This window comes from Pteropus medius, unplaced genomic scaffold, assembly GCF_902729225.1.
Source record: "Pteropus medius unplaced genomic scaffold, Ma_sr-lr_union100, whole genome shotgun sequence".
NCBI classification, from domain to species: Eukaryota; Metazoa; Chordata; class Mammalia; order Chiroptera; family Pteropodidae; genus Pteropus; species Pteropus medius.
Window position 1 is genome coordinate 5,000,123 of NW_024344240.1, and position 19,510 is coordinate 5,019,632.

The 19,510-nt window shown below is 42.5% G+C and overlaps 1 protein-coding gene across 18 annotated transcripts in view; it reads right to left on the reverse strand.

Annotated features, from left to right (window-relative positions):
* The window catches only part of FAM110B (family with sequence similarity 110 member B), a 188,907-nt gene that overhangs the window by 56,599 nt on the left and 112,798 nt on the right, over positions 1-19,510 (reverse strand). The window contains exons 4-5 of one of the 18 annotated variants that reach the window (XR_005654104.1): positions 7,293-7,416; positions 5,523-6,335 (exon numbers count right to left, since the gene is read on the reverse strand). The exons of 16 other annotated variants lie outside the window; for them this stretch is intronic. The gene's annotated coding sequence lies outside the window, so the exon portion shown is untranslated. Of the gene's footprint in view, positions 1-5,522; positions 6,336-7,292; positions 7,417-19,510 lie in introns of those variants that run through there. One more of the 18 variants, XM_039868897.1, reaches the window with a different exon arrangement.

Sequence of the window (19,510 nt, forward strand, 5' to 3'; positions counted from 1 at the left end):
AAGGGCTGCCCCCCGACCGGCGATGCTCCCCTAAGCGAGTGTAACATCTTCACGATGACCTCTGCAGCTTCCAAAATTCGTTCACGGAGGGGACAGTGCCAGAAGGTTCAGGGGAAGAATGAAAGACGTTTGGTGCCCAAGGACCACAGCAATCCTCTAGCAAGCAGGAAGAGATGGCCCAGTGGGCGACAGGGGACAGAGCTTGTACCTCTTCTTCTGGTGCCTTGTCTCTTCACCGACGACATGAGGTGACTGGATCTGATTCCTACTATCCCTTCTTTGCCTAAGATCATGTTCTGAGGTGCTAACAATGAGTAAGTTACTTCCAATTTCAAAATGACATCTAGGAATATTAGCCCATGACTGACCTTTTCTATGGCTCCTGAATTTGCTGTTCTTAGGAAAATGTCCTTTGAATGACGAGTTAACATACAACGCCCACTGGTATTAAGCTCGTGATGGCCCGCATCGCCGCCTTCTCAGGCCATGGCATCCGGGCTAAAAGCCGGAAACTTCTACCGCTACTGACCTGACTTCCCAGGATGGCTCTAGTACCGTGTTGAACACTAAATAAAAATCACGACTCCCAACTCAGCGTGACTGAGGAATACCTGTCTGTCTTCTAGGATGTGTTCCTCAGCAAGCTCACTGTCTTCCTTTCACACTTTCTTCATGGAAGAGGCAGCATGAAAATGGGTAAATAGAGGAAGGCAGATACCCTCGAGATGGCTCCTCCGGGCACTCCATATGTAACTTAGGAAGCAGTTACAAAGTTTTAAGACATAAAGCCAGTATGAAAGGCTTATGTTAGAAAAATATTACTTATCTGGAACAACTTGACACTTCATTTCCTCTGGATTCTGCCCCTCCCCCTCCTTTCTCTGTCATCCCCAATTTCCCTAACAATTTGAACATGCTGACGATGTTTAGAAATGACTGTGGTCAGAGTTTAAAACTTTTAGTTTGAACTTTTTAAGGAGGTAAAAAAAAAAAGCATCTTATTGGAAGAACTGAAAGTCACAGAAGACGCGGTGGAAACTGGTGGTCGCTGCAGGACAACGAGGCACACTCCAGGTTTTCTACCTGTTTTAGCCGACGAACTAAAGCGACTTCGAAAATAGTCCAGGAAGATTAGGCCGCTCCTTCTCTTAATACTTACACAGTCCTTAACTTCTATTCTTTTACTTTTTGATGTTTAAGTAGTGTTGGCTGGGCCCGAGCTGTATAGTACCAGAGTTCTGTAGTGCAGACTTTGTATAATGTATTTAAAGTACATTCTAGAGGACCAGTCAAATGGTAAATGACACACCTGGAAACCTGAAGCTACATCTCCATGTCACCAATGTGATAACCTTGTGTTCAGGGAGCACCGTGGGACAGGCCCCTGTGCTGACTCAGCCCTGCCACCGGCCCCTGCCATCTGGACGCACTTCTTATGTGAGGCTGGGCACCGAGGGGAGCAGGTCAGGAGGGGCTTCTAGTTCTTCTTCGTCTTGTTTCAGGGAAGGAAAATTAGTCTCATTCGTGTAGAGTTTCACAAACAAAAGTAATTATACAACCCCTCCTGATCCCTGACGTATGACTGAGGACTGAGGACACAGCCTGAGGGAGAAACTTCCATTCCTGAACCATTTGGGCTAATTCTACCCCACTTAATATCCATTTGAAAATTTCACAGAAGGATAAAAAGGTTTGGAGAATAAAACTTGGCAGAGTCAAGGAATCAGGGTAGACATGAACTCAACGGCAACCTGGCCTGGGAGTGGTCACAGGACAGAGCCCTGCTGGCTCCCGCTGGGTGCAGGAGGGGGCCAGACAGGTCACTTTGTCTGTGTGGGAGTCCTGGTCTGTGTGGGGCGGATGTGATACAGAGCCAGCTGGGGACAGAGGGCACAGAGACCAAGAAATGGTTCATTCACTCACCTTAGAGGTGCTTCTCAAACTGTAATGTGCCTGCACACCCTTGAGGATCTCCTTAAAATGCAGAGTAGGTTTTGGGTGGGACCCTGGATTCTGCACTTCTCATAGGTCCCTACTGATGCCTAGGAAGCTAGTCTAGCCTCTGAGTGGCAAGGGGGAAGGGAAGGAAGCTCACTCCTTTACTTGCGAGCATCAGATTAGGACGGAAATGCTTCTGGCACAGAGGAACGGAGCCAAGCTTTCTTGTCTCCTAAATGAGTGAAAGTCTGGGGCTTTTGGGGCACAAAAATAGCAATCCCAGAGAACTTGAAACTTAAAACCTGAATCCTTCTAACTTCCACTCTGCCAGCTCCTCACAGGGGCAGTGAAGACCAGGGCCCTGGGCCGACACGGAACACTGGGCAGAGCCGGCACACTGGGTCTAAGAGCACATGCAACCCTGGATGCAGCAAGGAAGAGAAAATGAGCCTGAATACACACAGTTTATGTGAAAAGTGTTTAAAGCCAAAGTTCCTATAATGTAGGCAACATGTACCTCGATGCCTGTGAGGTCAGGCAGATCATGGGTGACTGTGGCCTGAAACTCTCCTGATTTTAAAATTCACTATTATAAAACACTGTGGGCCAAGTGCTTCTGGTAAGTAGAGAGAGAAAAAAGTTAATGCCGTATTAATCTTTAAATTTTAAGTAGGAAGAAAGCACTGGAATTAGAGCAAGGACCTGGGATGGAACACAACCTCAGATTTACCCACAGAAAGCTTCTTAAGTTGTGAAAACTGGTCACACCTTGCTTCTGTGTGTTCTGGCAGAAAAAAGGTAGTAGTAATGTTGTTTTAAAGAGAGAGTCAAATTCAACCCTAAGTCACTTAACATCTCCGGGTCTTGATCTTATGTATGGAAATGAATGTGTTGAATTTGGTGAACTTGAAAATGTCTTCAGCTCAAACATTCTTGGAGGCAAACAGCAAAAGAAGCAATTTACTTTTGAGGTTAAAAAAAAAAAAAGAGTTCTTGAAAAACCAATTCTTCTAGTTTCCTAACATGTCTGATCACAAAACATTTACAATATAAACGAAACGCCACCCCCACACCGTTCCTTTTTTATTTTTGCTGATAGTACTTGTGTTTACTGACTTTAGCATAAGATTTCAACTTGACTAGGGGTCCGTCTTATAACTATATGATTGGTTTTTCCCACTTAAGAGGAGAGAAACAGCCTGGCCACTACATGACAATGTCGACTTTTGAATTCTTTACAAATGTAAGGGAGATGAACTCAAAATACAAGAGTGCTTACTGAATTATGGGCTGTGTTCAATCGATTAGTGCCTACTGACTGCGTAATTACGGCGTAATTACGTGTAAGATGTAAATAAACAGGAAAGTCATGGCAATTTAGAAAAGATTCAAAATATATATGATGAATAATAATTGAACAATGTTGAAGATAAATGTGGCAGGACTGTCACAAAAGACTCCCCACAAACCACTTCTCAGTAGTCAGATGAAGAAACGGGGAGGCGGGGAAGAGCTGGAGTGAAGAAAGGCATGAAAGATGGGGCATCCGTCATCACAGCAGCTCTGGACTTGAGGCCGCAGTACATTCAAGACACTTAAAAGACATGTGATGGATGTGCAAGGTGCTGCGGACCACAGTGAAAGACCTACTGGAGTGAAGAGAAGGGACTGATGGAATTTGGATTTTATAGAGAGTAATGGGAGAACACTACAGAGTAATGAAGCATTCGTGACATGGGCAGATTTGTATCTTTAAAAAAATCCCCTGGCTGCAGAGAGGGCATAAAAGAGGGGAGTGAGGACAGGCTGAGAGCGGCTGCAGACAGCCCAGTCCAGTCAGAGCTGTCCGGGGAGGGGAGACAACGAACTTAGGCGGTGGCCCATTATGGCACTGCCTCTGGGTCTGAATCCTGACTCTGCCTCACAATGACTGGGTGGCCTTGGGCAGATTACTGTACCTTCTGGTGCCTCAGGTTTCTCATCTCTGAAATTTGAATAATAATCATACCTACTTATAACTACTTATATTTTGAGTTCAACTCCTTTACATTTGTAAAAAAATTCAAGTTAACATTGTCATGTGAAACTGCATTTTTACTTTAGTGACCAGGCGGTTTCTCTGTTCTTAAGTGGGGAAAACCAAGCATATAGTTATGAGAGGGACCCCCGGTCAAATTCCTTAGAGAATTCGAGACGGTTAAATAAAGGCAAAAAGATACTTTTCATTCACGTTAAAAGACACATTTTCATTCTTTGAGGATGGAGAGAAGTGCAGACGATTTCAAGAGATGCTTAAGAGGCACACTGAGCCATCTTGGAGACGAAGTGGATGTGGAGGGGAAGGGCAGGTGAGCTGAGGACGATTCTGGGCTTCTCGTCTGGCTCCTGAGAAGTGGTCTGTGGGGGAGTGCACACTCTAGTCTAATCTTCCATCCTGTCCTCCCTCACACCCCTGGGTTGAGCCAAGCAGAACAACGGCAGCCCCTCCAAACCAGCTGTGCGCATTCACACGTCTGCACTTCCCTCTGCCTGAGAAGTTTTTAACCAACAGCGTTGCATGAAACTTATCATTTCCTTCATATATATCACAAATAGTTAACAATATTGTGGTTATCACAAAAATTATACCTAGAAGCAAAATGTATTCATAAGTAATGCTTAGTTCTGTGGGTTAAAAGCAGCGATGCTAGTCCATTTGGAAGACATTAATTTACTCATTTTAATTAAGATGCCATGTTTTTCAACATTTTCTCTTTTCCTTCTCATTCCAATGCACAGTCACTTTTATTAACTCTTTTTATACTGAAAATAACTTGTAAAAAATGCAAAAGGAGAGTAACAAAAGTGAAAAAGTAAATGAGTAACAAAAGCAATTATCAAAAAATAGACTAAATGTGTATAAGTTCAACAGAAACTAAGAAATCGGAGAACCAACCGTCTAGAAGCATTAAGTCAAAACCACCACCCTTTCAAGGCCTGAATTTCCTCAGTTACTAAACCGCGTGCCTTGTTTCTTTCACCTGGTGAAATCCCTCACCATCTACAATTCTGAGAGCAGAATCTTCTCTTTTCTGACCTCACGTTGCCGTCAGCCATCAGCTCCAAGCTGTAAAACGAAATAATCTTTTTTTTTTTTTGCCAACGACACTATCACTTTGTATATTTTTTGAAATCACAGACTCTTCCTAATAACACTTAAACATTTGTTTCCAGCACTCCAGGCATTTTTTGCTTATTCTTTCAGTTGGCTAGGGCAGGTCTTCAAATGGTACTTAGTAGAACATCTCTGCCCTTGGTTTCCATCACTTTGCTTTAAATTTTCCACGTGTTAAGTAAACCATTTCCACTCTTTTTCTGCAACCCCTTTAAGCCTTGTTCTTTTGAGACATCTACTGCATTGGACTAGAGGCCAGGTAGGAAATGCTAGAATGAGTGCAGAGAGAGGCCAGCCTTTACCTTCTGGTGACGCGGCGGCTGTGGGCGGAGGAATATCGTCTATCTACCCCGAGGCTCTCGCGCTGCATGCCTCACAATGACTGGGTGGCCTTGGGCAGATTACTTGGGAGGAACACTGGTGGGGCAGCACGAAACGTGTGAAAATCATTCTGACAAATGAGTATGTACTGTGCTAGGGCGCTTTCCTCCAGGTGGCGCTGCAAACTGGACAAGTCTGGAGGGAAGAGTGGAGGAGGACAATTTGTTACCGCCAGGAGGGGGACATCACAGAGTTTGCGCATGATGTCAGGTGGGCAGACAGCCAGTGATGGGAACGAAGACAGCTTTGCCTCAGGTGAGCAGGATCAGGGCTGTCTCAAGCTCTGGGCTCAGCGCCGCGCTGTAGGACGGCAGCCGTGGGTACCCATTCTCATCTCCAGACCGGCTGAGGTTGCCTTCAGAGAACTCAGAGAGCCCGACACGGGTCTCTCGGAGGTGAGGAGCACGGAGACTGGCGTGTAGCTCGAGTCTGGGAGGTTCCATGAGAAAGTCTACCGTGGATTCTCCAACTAAAAAATGCAGGCGAGAGGAAGCTGCATTTCCATGAGTATACGAGGGTGAAGGTTTTCTAGGACCACGCGTGTATTTGGGGGAAAGGTTGTCGGGGATTATTTTACCCTGCCAAAGATTCCCCCTCAGTGGAAGCCAACAGCCCTGCACTGAGAAAGCTGTGAGCTCCCCCTAGCGACAGGTGAGGTGTGGTTGCCCCCAGGGAACCCCAAAGCCCCCAAAGAGAACCAGCTCTGCAATCCCCCAGGCCCAGCGGACATCAGATTACCGGACTCAGAGGGAAGGAGAGGAACCTTGTCATCTTTCTGTTAACAAGCTGCCTGCCTCGCAAGTTCATACACCCACGTGGTGCCCCAAGAGGTTAGAAGTGACGTCTAATAATGAAACAGGAGCTGGAGCAGGGAAAGAGGAAAAAACAAAAAAACAAAACGAGGTTTATTAAGTTCCCTGTCCCCTCTTCCACTGAGGTTTCCAAGCCAACGCAGGCCTGAGCTGGCACAGGGAGAAGCTAATTTAAGCAGGATGAGAAGTGGGAGTTTTGGTTGTGACGTTGGACTGGGCTCTTTCATGCCTGAAACTGATCTGAGGACTTTGAATTATTTAAGACGAACTGAAGAGGTTATGGGTCCTGTCTGAGATTTCATCCCAGGGATGGAAAGGAGAATTCAGCAGAATGAATTCTTAGGGCACCGGAATAAGAGTATGCTCGCTTCCTGTTTATCCCATGATGAATCTAGGCCAGAAAATAAAATGGGTCCACCGTAGAATCCTCCAGGTTTTCTGTTTGTTTGCCTGGTGATGCAGTTGTCACTCCTCAGTTCAGAGCCAGGTCCAGGCATGGGTTTCTCCACGCCTGGCCCCTTACAGCTCTGGGACCCCCGGCAAGTGACTCGAGCTGATGCACCTCAGTTTCCTTATTTACAAAACACTGACAGTAACTATCCCTACATTTCACGAGGCTGATGTAAGAATCCCGTGAAGTAACACATGGAAAGTGCTCAGCGTGGAACTTAGAACCGAATTTGCTCAGTAAATGGTAACCTGTTATTAAATTCTGTCCCCAGTGTCCACGACTTGGCACTGATAATCACCATCATTAGATTTCAGGCTTTATGGTAACTGAATGATCTTTTGTCTTAAAATGATGCCATTACTCTCAAGTGATGGCGTGTGCTATTTCTGTCAAAGTGGATTGACTGTGCAGTTTCTGTCTGAAAGGTCACTCTCATGACCCCATTTTTATTTGAGTTACAAAGAAAATATGTGGTTGCAAATTTCAAAGCTAACAGTTATGTGAGTGAAACAGGCTAGAGTAAATAATAAAGCCATTATTGAAAATGAAATCAAACCTAAAGTTGGTTGGAGAAAAACAGCAGGTCAATCTCAATCCATGATGGGTTCTTTAATGTCATCCTCTAAGGTCATTTAGAAAGCTCACTTCACATACTTCATTTTCATTTGTGTGTATATCCACTATAAAAAAAAAATGTTATGGGTTTCTCTTAAAATGTCTTCCACCTACTTACGACAATTAAAATGAAATAGAGAATCAGACAAAAAAAAAAGATCACATTTCTGATTCGACATTTTCCCTCGGCCTAAGGTAAAGAAAGTATTGCTATAAGAGGGCCACAGATTTGAATGAATGTGGGGGAGCCCTACTTCTTACCAGAGAGTACGTAAATGTGTAGCCAGCGCCCAAATCGTTCATTAGGAAAAAGAATGATTTGCTTGATGAAAATAACTACAAGTAATTAAGAAGCAGGGCTACCAGAATTCCAAATGAAAATCCAACAGAATTGCTTGCCTTACCCAAACAGACAAAAAATGATCCCACTTTTCTCCTCTCCTGGAGAGGGCTTTACACGGCTTTATGTTCAGCTGTGAGAATGTGTGAGGCCATGGCCGAACTCTCAACGAATGAGGAGTTCAAGGGACCATTGTCCCTTTTCACCGACTAGCACACTTAAACCACAGGTTTAGAGTCTAAGAGTTAGCTGATGCCACCGTTAGGTAGACCAGGGGCACCTCCCAGCAGCAGCAATGACATCTCAATGAACTCAAGGCTTATGGACTCTAAAAGCAGCTCACGGAGCTGATGAAGACATGGTGCTGGGGACTCACATTCCCAGCCCATCCATCCTCACAATTACCCCTTAAAAGGTGGTCTGATGCCCCTTGTATAAGCAAGAGGATGAGTACTTGTGAGCGGCACCCGGAGAACCCTGACCAGAATCCAGGGCTCTGCAGACCTAAAACCCTGCATCCGGTTCTCCCAGCAACACGGATTTCAAGCAGCTGCACTTTGTGTATTGCTTGTTCCTTTAGCTGTGAAAGCTTGCACTCTGTGGCAACTGTATAGCACATACATGCCATGAAAAAGATACTATAAAAAAGATACTATGTATGGCAATATAGATAGAACATTTACTTCTGAAAAAATTTTAACAGCCTTGACAAAAGGTAATATTTACTCTGAAATAAATATTAAAGTGTGTTAAAGTAAAATTGCAAAACAAGAGTGGACCAGGTTCACTGTGAATGTATTCAGATTGCTATATAAATTGTTAGCAAATTACCATTTCTTATTAAGCACGTACGAGGTCCCCAAAACTACACTAGTGCATTTCATAGGTTTTTAAATTCAATCTCACCAATATCTTTAAAGCAAGTGTTACTGCTCACACTTTACAGATGAGGAAACTGACGTCCACGGATACTAAGAAAATGGTCTAAGACATTCAGCTACTGAGTGGCTGTGGGCTCCACACGCCAGTCTGTGTAGGTACGCCTTGGCCCACCTCTCGCCATGTCACACTGTCACTCCAGCTCTTAAAATGATACGTATGGTGTATTTTTAAATGCTTTACATTTAAATACTATGGCTCAGAGACCCGTGCTAAGTATATTTTAGTGCCCGAAATCGACTCTTTTGGTTATTCACTGCTTATGTGCATACCAGCCTCCCCAGGAGCAAGAGGAAGAAAAGAAATAATTTAACTTTTTGTTAAATCAAATAACCACGCTACTTGCTAATAGCTTCGATGCACAAGCAGAGAAGGTAAAATGCTCACAAATTGGCTTCCTTTAATTTAATTTTCTTTCTTGACACCACTGGCAGATGTATCAAAGTTAGTTGAACTTTGATGAAAATAATGATCTATTAAAAAGAATAATAAGGCAACATAAGACTGCGATTTCATTTTATCTTGCTACACAGAGCATTTGGAAGGCAGGGATCACACGCTTTTTATTGCTATTTCTACTAAAGCCCGCAGCCATGTACCTAGTAGGTACTCACTAAAATGTGTACTGAGTGGAACTAAAATGCTAAACACTTGGTAGAATATCCAGCAAATCATTTTATATTTTAAAGGCTCAATGAAGATACCAGATAAAAATGCTTGGGAAGTGAAACCTGGAATATACTGTTTATAAGTCTGACATGGCACTCAAAGTGCTTCCTTTTGACTGGAGAGCATGGTGTAACAGCACGCGAATGCACACTTACTGAACACATCGGCACTGAACTGTGCTTAGAACACAAATATGGTGCCAAGAGAAATCGGTACAAGGTAGAATTTTCACGCAGAACCAGTAGATTCACTTTAAAACAATAACGAACACTGTCATCTCATTTGCCAAGGGACACCGGGAATGATTCTCTGGCACTTGAATAGCACTTAGTATAGCAGTGGTTCGAACCACTAGTTCTTTGCCTCAAATGTACTCAGAAAAGACAAACAGTATTTTTTCATCTTTAAGGACTCAGACTGAATTGTGGGACACAGAATAGTTTTCAAAATAAGACATGTAAGTCGACAGACACCGACTTTTGCAGCACATATTTTAATCTTCAGCACTTAACACATCTTACACAAATCATTTTCAAGCTCAGAATGATACAAGGTAAGGCTTCACCACAATTTGCACTTAAATATTATTTTTGGGTCCAAGTGACAAAGAGCTCAGGAATGACAAATAAGTTCACTTCACCTTGCCCAGGCCCGTTCCAGCTCTGCCTGTGAGCTCGCTGGAACTCAAGCAGCAGGCGGAAGCCAGACCGTTGGCTCTGCGAGGCAGTGTGGTCTCGCTGTGTCTGGAGACAGGCACAGTGTTAGGAGGGAGGGGCAGGCACTGGTTTTCGAGTGATACGTCTGAGTCTGTGGCCACAGGCTCTCTCCCACTTGTCCATCCTCCCTGCCACTTGGCCATGCCCTCGGATGCCTACCTCCACACTCTGCTCCCCACCCTGAAACTCCCTGCCCTCCTCTGCCAGACCTTGGCCAGAGTCTTCCAAGATGAACGTGTCCCCAGACCCATTGGGAACCCTTTTCTGATTTCTCGTTCTGTATGTCAACCTTCTTCCCTGGTGCTTCCCTTGTGGTCCTTCTTGTGAAAATGCCCCCCACTCCCCAAAGACCGAGCAGGCTGCATGGCTGTCTTCCACCCCAGCACAGCACCTAATGCCTGTGGACAGCAGAGCTCAGACTCTCTGACGGGGATCCTTGTCTGACATGCATCCCGTTCAGAATGTATCTTTGCCTCAGCGTAAAAGAATACAAAGCTAATGCTACCAAAAAGGCTTTGCTCACTTATCCACGTCCTACTCCTGCTGCCCAGACGAACACGGCAAGCTCACCTAAGAGGCTCTCTAAGGATTATGATCATCGAAAACCTACAGGAAAAGTAATCTGATATTTAAAATAAAAAACAACAGACATTGCTGGATGGACAACACGAATCTTCCATCAGATCTGAAAACTCTGCCTTTGATGTCCATTCTAGTACAATGTACTTTTTCTACTCCAATCCTTCATGCTTTCACTTTAAAATACTATCTGCTTCTATCTTGATTAATTTTTTAGCCTCTCATTCCTGTTTACTAAAGAAAAATGACTCATCCAAAGTGAAAAAAAGGAAGCTTTAGAAATTGTTTTTTTCCCCGTTTCTAGCATTTTTTGTTTGTTTAGCAAGAAACGACATTTTCTATTATTTTTAATGGGAAAGAGAATAATTTTGCTTATGGCAAAAGATGGTTGTTGCTGTTCGGTGCTTCATGGTCTCTCAAACTTTCAATTCTGGGCACAATCACTTACGTCTAAGAAGAGAAATACAGTGGCACCCACTTCCTGGGTATTTTTCTCTGCCAGACCGCATGTCAGAGGGGGCGCAGTCTTGTCTGACAGGCATCATTTGTCCCACTTAGCGGATGGGGAAACTAAGGCTCGGAAGATTTAAGTGACTTCCCCGAAGCGGGCCAGTTGAGGAAGCTTGCTGTCAACCTCAGATCTGTCTGTTTTCTAAACCTGTATTGCTCTCGGTAGTCACAGAAACATGCGAGGCTGCAAGGAGTAAAGAGGGTCCAAACTGGACGTGAGCCAGGAAGGGAGGGAGGAAAGACCACGAGCGAGTGCCCTCCTCGCCGCCCCCAGCCCATACGATGCCAGGTCCCAGGCTGTTTCATAACAGAACTTCCTTCCTGCTGCGATGGCGAAGTCTGTGTACCCACTGTCGGGAGAAACTGTGCCAGAGGGTAAAACAGTGAGGGGGAGTAGGAGGCAGGAAGATGTTACGAAAACTGTGTGAGGAGAAGGCATTCATAAAATGTAAAATACTAGGCCCAATAAATCCAATTTGTGGCAGTGACAATAAAAGCTCTTTGTTTGATAAGATTCTCTAAGGAGCTCGCAAAAGTTCACTACACCCTCCTTAGTGGAAAATAATTTTTGTAATACCTTGCTCAGGAAATGAGAATATCTTCCAAACAACAGTAAAAAATAGCAATCTAGTCATCATCTGATTAGACAAAAATCAGACTCTGTCTCGATGAAGCCTGAGCCCGCCTTTGGGCTTGCCTACAGAGAGCGCGAATTCTTCAGAGCATGAAGGACCACTTGATATGACAAAGACGACTTCCTAGAATCCTCCTGCCCTTGAGTGGACAGACCCCTAAAGACACACTTGAGCAAGTTTACACGGACAGAAGATCTAGAATGCAGGAAGCACCAGCAGTGTATGTGTTCACTCAAGAAGCATTTGCTGAGCATCTGCTATGCACCAGGCAGTGAACGAAATGCATGTATGGCGCTCACATACATAGCAATGAAGAAGGTAAATAAAATACCTAGGATGATAAGCACAGATGCTAAAAAGAGAACGTGAGCAGGGGTGAGGCAGGGTGGACGTTACCGCTGACTTCAAAAAGAAGAGTCTTGGTAAAGTTGGTGGTTCAGGGGAGAAGGGAAGAAAGAAACTGGAGGCAGTGCTGATGGTTCATCTCGGCAGTGTCGAGATGAGGTGACAACTGGAGGGGTGAGCAGTGTCAAGCGGGGGGGGGGTTACTTTTTTTCCTGAAGATGGGAGAAATGACAACATATTCGTGTGTTGATTGGAATACTATGGTAGGCAGAGAAACACACACAGGGATTTCACACTAATGTGCTGAGAACAAGAAATAAGAACGAGAACTAAACACTTGAACACAGGTGGCAAATAATGGCTCGTAGGTCTCATAAGATTGTGTGAGACTTTCCATAGCTGCCTTGTGACACTGGAGGAGCCCTTTTCAAACGATAACAGCTTTCAAGGAATGGCAGTGGGGACAGAGCGCTGCTGCAGGCCAAGGCAGTACCTGTCTAGACCCCTCCGAGCCTGAGGGTGCGCCCGGGGCAGCGGACACCCGGCCAATGCTGAAAGAGGCGAAGGGAAACTAACACTGCAGCGGGAAGGATACTAGACCCAGTGAATCAGCAGTTACCTTCTAGCACATTCTAAATTGTCACAGAGGCAAAACCTAACAGTGACAGGAAGTGGCAACCCTCCATTTTCTTCTCCTTCTGCCCAAAGCAAGTCATCTGATGAATTATAATTTTATCTCCTATAAGACGGAGGAAGAACGCATTGCTTCTGTGAATTCAGTTTACCCATCGGGAATCAAAGACCCAAGGGGAAAACAGCTAAGAGTTTGTGGCGTGTGTAACTGTTAAGGAAGGGAATTCAAGCTTTTGACAAATACCAGTCAGGTGCCTACCATGTGCCAGGCACTGTTACAGGCACTGGAGACACTGATGTGAATGAAACAGACACAATGTGGCACTCACAACATTCCAGCGAGCAGACGGCACAACTCAGAGTAATAATGGTTGATTGACAATCCATGGCTGGATTCTATGGAACAATGACAGGGGAGCACCCATCAAAAGTGAGAAAATACTAAGTCATAACCATTCCAAAGGCGAGACAGAGAGAAAGGCGTCTGAGAGGAGGAGACAGAGGACCGAATCGGGTAAGAACACAACGGGGAAAGGAGAGGCCCAGAGAGCATGTGTGACCCTGGAAGACAGCAGCAGTGAAGAGCAGGGGCTAGGATGACTGCATCCTCCAAGTTCTGGGGTCAGGCAACATGAGTGCCCACCCTGGCTTGCTCCACCATTACTACATGTGACCCTGAGTCCCTCTGACCTTCAGGTTCCCGACCTGTGCCATGGGGATGACACTGGGACCTGTCTTAGCCCAGGGGATGATACATGTTAGCCACTGTTCTTTGTAATGAGATGGAGAAAATACTATAAGACAAATGTCACAGACTGTGGAGGCAATTTGCAGACTGATTTAAGGAAGAATTTTTTGAACAATTGAAAGTTTCTCAAACTGGAATTAACTCCTTCGTAAAGAGGGCGCTTTCTACCTCAGGGAGAGTTCGTGCTAACACGGGCTTACCATCTGCCCAAGAAATTTTAAAGGGGATCCCTGAAATGGGTGGGAGGGTGTGGCAGATGAATGACAAGTTCCTTTCCAAAATGTTCTGTGTATTTTTGAAATTATTCTCACTGCCTAGATTTAATTTACTACGTTCAAAGCCAGAAGAAAGGAACATGAGGACAGAGGAAAAGTTCGAAGATAAGTTATACTAAGTTAAGCACTGAAAGAATAATTGGAGAGGATATATTTAAAAAGTGGCAAGAATGTTTTGATTAGATTAAGTCTCCCAAGAAACAGACAGTTAAGCAGAGGAAGGTACGAGTGGTGTGGGCGACATGAATGTGAGGGAGGGAGGAAGGAAGAGGGGGCAGGACGCCTCGTGAGCTCTGGCTGCGGACACCCAGCTGTGCCCCGGGAGGCCGTGTGCTTCCTTTCCACACTGCTTTGGCAGCCCCGGATCTGTGCCACGGTCGATCTCTCACATTCTTTATGGTCCTGAAGATCTCACACTTACACAGCACGTTTGTATGTATAGAACGTGTAGAGTCTTTCAAGCAACGCACAGACTCTGAGACTGCCCAGTGAGTTTATGGGCTCACCCAGGAGGTCACCATGTAGGAGCCATTTGTGGGGTTAACAGATGATTGACAGGGGCAGTGGAGGGGGTGGTTGATACCATGAGGTCAGAGAAGGCCTCTAATATTATCAAGAGCTGGATGGTCACTATACTAAATATGCTAACAGTAGTGTACATTTGTATTTAATGTGTCAGCTTATTTTTGAGATCATGTCATCCCAAATTGTTTAGAAAACATTTAGCCAGCAACTGCAGTTCAGTAACCGAGTTATTAAATCTGACAGTCAGGACCTGGTATACCTGTGACAGGAGACCGCGGGCTCTGAACTTAGAGATGTTGCAGAAGCCACTTTGGATGCAATGCCTGCGTCTCCAAATGAATGTTTTGATTCATGTAATTTCCTCCTCCGCTAGCTTAGAGGGACTCTAACTGTTCTGTGACATTCTTTTCTTTATTGATTTCTAGAGGGAAGGGACTGGATTTTTCTCTTTTCTTTAATAGCTTTACAGATGGATGAGGCTTTTAAACCTTCATCTATTTTACTTAATAAGGCACTCTGGGATCATGCCAATCACTGTTTCTAGAACTCAAGGAGGTTAGAGCCTTCCTGTGTTTACAACCACACCTACACGTATATGTACCCACCTACATGTATATGTACCCACACACATATATACATATATATATAATGTATAACATATACATATATGTGTGTATATATAATAATATGTATAATAATAATTATATATATAATATATATACACACTAAAATACTCCTTTTATCAAGCTGCAATGGACCATTAAAATGAAATTTATCTTGGGGAGACACTGGAAAAAAACTGTATTTAAAAAGCTACCGTCTAATTCAGAAAACATTTCAGTAATCCTTTGTTTTAGTCTTTGGACAAAAAAACTACTCAATATGCAACTTCTCATTTTTCAATGCCAGCTTTTTCAAACATTATGATAAATACTATAAAGTGACCTACTTTCCCTGACACTTAAGAAAAGTGATGTGTCTTTCCAAAACCCATTCCTCTCACTTGCAGGGCAAAAGACAATACTTCTGTAGTCATCCTTCTCTGACAGATGGGAAAGGCTCTTTTAAATGAAAATCTCCCTGCGCTCCCCGCCAAAAATTCTGAAAAGTATCTATCAAATATTCCCTTACAGCTGGACAATTTAATATAATCTTTGGGTTCAGCTTTCTAGCTGGAACAGAAAGTTATGTTAGACTAGGAACATTCAAAACAGAGCCTTCCAGGGAGCTAGGTAGTGAAGGGACATAAGGATTACAATGATTTTCAAAAAGCAGGATTATCTGAGCGAGCTCTGGGTTTGAGTCCCCGATGAAACCAATGAAGACACTAAGACCACAGGAAGGGTGGGGAACACTGAGTACAGAGCAGACTTTGGACCCCAGGTGGTCTCTGTTCGAATCTTGCTTCAGCATCTTCTAGCTCTGTGACACTGGGGAAGTAGATTCCCTCTGTGTGCTTCAATTTTCCCATCTGTTAAATGGGGCTAATAACAGTACCTTCCTCACAGGGTGGCCGTGAAGCATATATGACACAGAGGATGGAAGGCACTTAGCATGGGACTTGGCATATAGAAGGCAGTCACTAAATTTTTACAGTAAAAGTGTTATTTCTAACTGAAGGACTGAAAGTACTTCGTATTGTTGGAAAATTATTTAGTTCCCTGGTTAATCCATCGGTTTCAAAACACATGGAAATTTCAGATATTCTTTAAAAAAAGAAATTATGGTTCATATATACAATGGAATATTACTCAGCCAGTAAAAAAAAAAAAAAAAAAAAAAAGAAATCCTACCACTTGCAACGACCTGGATGGACCCAGAGGTTATTATGCCGAGTGAAATAAGTCAGATAGAGAAAGATAAAAATAATATGACTTCACTTATATGAGGAATCTAAGGAACAAAAAGAACAAACTAATTAAAAATAGACTCACAAATATAGTGGACAATTTGGTGACAGACAGAGGGGAGGGGGTTTAGGGCATTGGGAGACTGGGGTGAAGGGTTAAAGAAGTACAGATTAGTAGCTGATGGATGGTCACAGGGATGGAGAGCACGGCACAGGGAACACAGTCAGCAGTAATGTGCTGGCAGGTGGAGGGCCGGGGGAGGGAGGGAGCAACTGGGGGCATAGTTTTACGAACTATATAGATGTCTAATCAATGTACTGTATGCTTGAAACTAATTAAAATAAAAAAAATAAAAGAAATGCATCAAACCAGAAATGTATCTACAAAAATACCTTTCTAGGATTTCAAAAGGCACTGCATTAAATAAACCTGTTTAGGGAGAACTGATACTTTTCCTAGACTGAATTTTCCAGTTAATACAGTATGGTTCTCCATTTATTTAGTCTTCCATTTCTCTCATCAGAGTTTTATAGTTTTCAGCATACAAGTCCTATATGTTTCATTAGATTTACTCTAGCTATTACATTTTTTGAGCCACCATAAATAGTACTGTATTTTTAATTTTGGTTTTCATGTGCTCATTGCTAGCATACAGAAATATAATTGACTTGTAGGTTGATCTTGTATCCTACAACTTTGTTGAATCACTTTTTTAGTTCTAGGGTTTTTTTGTTTTTTTGTTTTTTTTTTTGAGATCTCTTGATATTTTCCAAGTAGACAATCATATCGCACAAGATAGACAACAAAGAACAATGAACTAGGTATGAGCAAAGTGAGCTAAAGGAAAATAAGAGAAAGAGAGGAAGAAAAGTGATTACCAAGCAAAACTTCCCATCGATTATATGCAAACATACACAAGGTTATTCTGAAATGTATATGGAAAGGCAAAGGAACTAGAATAGCTAAAACAACTTTGAAAAGAAAGACTAAAGAAGAAGGAATCACTACCCAATTTCAAAACTTATTAGATAGCTCCAATAATCAAGACTGTGGTGTTATGGAGAGATAAGCATGTAGATCCATGGAACAGAACACAGAACCCAAATATAAACCCACGCAAGGGCAATTAATTTATTTTGACAAAGGTGCAAAAGCAATTCGATGAAGGAAGAATAGTCTTTTCAATAAATAGTGCTGGAGAACTTGGAAATCGATAAGTAAAAATATAAAACTCATACTTTATGCAAAAACTAAGTCAGAAAGGATCATAAAATTACTTGTGAGACATAAAACTATAGGATTTTTAGGAGCTAACACAGGAGAAAAATCTTTGGGATCTGTGGTTTTATGCAAGGTTCTAAGATATGATATCAAAAGCATGATCCATAAAAGAAAAAACTGGTAAATTTGACTTATGGAAATGTAAAAACTTGTGCTCTATGAAAGACCCTGTTACAAGGATGAACACATGAGCTAGAGACCGGGAGAAAATGTTTGCGAAATACATATCTGATAAAGGACTCATATCTACGATATATAAATAACTCTCATAAGGCAACTTAAAAAAGCCAAAGGATCCACTTCGTAAACGGGAAAAAGATATGAAGAGACATTTCAACAAAGAGGGCACACGAAGGGCAAAACAAACAAGTGTTTAAGATGTTCATCATCCTTAGCATTACACACTTGTGAGAGCGACTAAGATAAAACAGTGATGCCACCAAATAAATGCTGGCGAGGATGCAGAGAAACTGGACCGCCATATGCATTGACAGTGAGACTACAATGTGGTAGAGCCACTCTAGAAAATATTTTGGCAGTTTCTTAACAAACAAACAAACTAAACATAGATTTACATAGAACCTAGCAACTGCACTTCTGGGCATTTATCCAGAGAAATGAAAACTATATCTATTAACTATTAATTACAAAAGAAATTAATGTGTTTGTCAGATTACAAAACATTTTATCTGATAGACAGGCTTTAACACTTCTCATATTTTACTGTTGAGAAAACAACCTAACACTCAAACTTTGGCCTCGAAATGGAACTATGTTTCCTAAATTGTTCCAAAATTCTAAAATGAAACTTTGTTCTGAAAAAAAAAAAAAAGTTTTTCTCTTATTATGGTTCACAATATGGCACAAACTGGAATTTATTTAAATAGTACTGAAGACCATAAGATATTATCTTATGGTCTTCCTTTCTCATACCTATGAAGATACCAAATTGAAAATATATGAGATGAGATTAGAAACACAAGAAATTTAATACATTCACATTGTTCTTTGAAATCATTTCTTGAAAATATTTTCATGTGTAAATTCCATATAATCCAAACAGAACAATTCCAATTATCAATGATTTCCTACTCCAAATTCAAGTGCTTCAAACTTATTTTGGTAAGAGATTAACAAGAAGAAATCAGCATCAAAGAAAAAGGACTTTGGGCAGAACTGACTTCTTGGTCTACCAACTTAAAAAGAGTGAATCATTTCTCTTTTTATATTCCTAGCTTCTCTGTAATCCGTTTAGAAGAACACGATTCAGAGATCACATATTTGACATTTCCTAAGTTTTCTTCATTAATTCTATATTGTAAATGACCAGAGAGGTGAGAATAAAGTGACTGGCAAAGTTTTAAAAATATGTTTTGCAAATTTAAGTTCTTTGCAAATTTAAATACGTAAATCTGTTCTAGAATTGGTGATGAAAAAATGGGGGGTTTCCTCATCCTCTGGCATTTCTCAAAAATGCCTCAGGCCAATTCACGATACACCTTCCTTATCGTCTCCCATCTCCCTTTACACCTATCACCAGGGTGTGGGCTACTGCAGTACTTCCAGGATTTAAAGACTATAAGATAATAAAAGTCTAATGAAAAAAGTTAGGTGTGCAATGTGATATGTAATCCCAACCTCTATTTATAACTAGCCTCTTAGTTCTGTTTGGCTTTGAGGATGATATTTTTCTGGTAGACAGTGCAACCCCAAAATGAATCTGTCAGAACTCCTTTAAGCAATGGTGCACTAAGCTTTGCTACCAAGGAAGTCGAGGATCTCAGTCCGATTTCACAGTCAGAAGGAATCTGAAAGACCCATCTGGTCCAACTCATTTTATTGTGGGTGACTGAGTATCCTAATTAACCCAGTACCAAAGGTTCTGCCAGTACGTGTCATCTGTAACCTGTATGTAGAATAGAGACTGCTCCCAATTATTAGACCTACTGGTCAAGAAGATGTCACTTGGGAGCACGGTTTTCCCTTGGAAGGCTGAATGCTTCTTGCTTCCAGGATCACTTTCTCTAGTTGACACTCTTACTAATTAACCAGTGTGTTCCCCCACCTCCTGTCCACCCACATAAAAAAACTGACATAGATGAATGAGAGCTAAG